The sequence below is a fragment of the Phalacrocorax aristotelis genome, chromosome 2, assembly GCF_949628215.1.
Source record: "Phalacrocorax aristotelis chromosome 2, bGulAri2.1, whole genome shotgun sequence".
In the NCBI taxonomy this organism is placed as follows: domain Eukaryota; kingdom Metazoa; phylum Chordata; class Aves; order Suliformes; family Phalacrocoracidae; genus Phalacrocorax; species Phalacrocorax aristotelis.
Genome location: NC_134277.1, coordinates 6,457,385 through 6,458,357, shown reverse-complemented (window position 1 = coordinate 6,458,357; position 973 = coordinate 6,457,385).

Sequence of the window (973 nt, the reverse complement as noted above, 5' to 3'; positions counted from 1 at the left end):
TTGACATTCTCGCCCGGCCAGAGTTGCTTTTGCCCCAGTTTCATGTTTTGGTGTCTTCCGGCCAAAATGTTCCCATTTGTCACTGCTGACTGATTTGTGGCCATCCTGTATCTTCACAACCTTCTTTGTAGCAGGATGTTTCTACTGTCAGTCCTTGAAGTTCTGCTGAGTTGTATTCTTTCAGGAGGTTTTTGTTAAAGAGGCATTCATTGCTAATACCCTCTTGGCTGGCCTAAGTGTTACTTACTATCGTGTTAAAATTCTCAGGTGTTAGTTCCCCCTCCCAACTGTGATCCTTTCTTAATTACTAATAACTCCTGCACTATTCCATTTCAACCAAGAAGAATATATATACACACACACGTTTGAGGAAACAATCCTGGTGTGTTGGCTGGGCATAAATTAAGCACATCCTGTCCATCACAAAAAGCCCAGTGCAACCTTCTTTTAGCTTTTGTTCAAGGTACCACTAATAGCCTCTTATCTGGCCTAAATATTATTTACTGCCTTATTAAAATTCTCAGGTGTTAATTTCTACTCCTAACTGTGATCCTTTCTTAAATACTACTAACTCCTGTGCTATTCCATTTTTTCAAAGAATATATACGTTTGAAGTAACAACCTCACTCCACAGGCCTGGCCTGCCGGAGAAAAACACAGCCCCTGGGGCAGCACAAGGCGAGCAGCAGACACCCCGTGAGAGGCGGCAGGAACACGGACACGGACACGGACACGGACACGGACACGGACACGGACACGGACACGGACACGGACACGGACACGGACACGGACACGGACACGGCCCTCCACGGGAAGTGACAGTGAGAAGGCGACTCTGCGGAGAACATGGCGCCGGGCGGCGGCAGGGCAGGAACGCAGCCCCGCCCCTCCTCTGGCCACGCCTCCTCTGGCCACGCCCCCTAGGGCCGTTCCCCTGGCAACGCCTCGCTGCGCGGGCTGGGTGAGGCGAGGA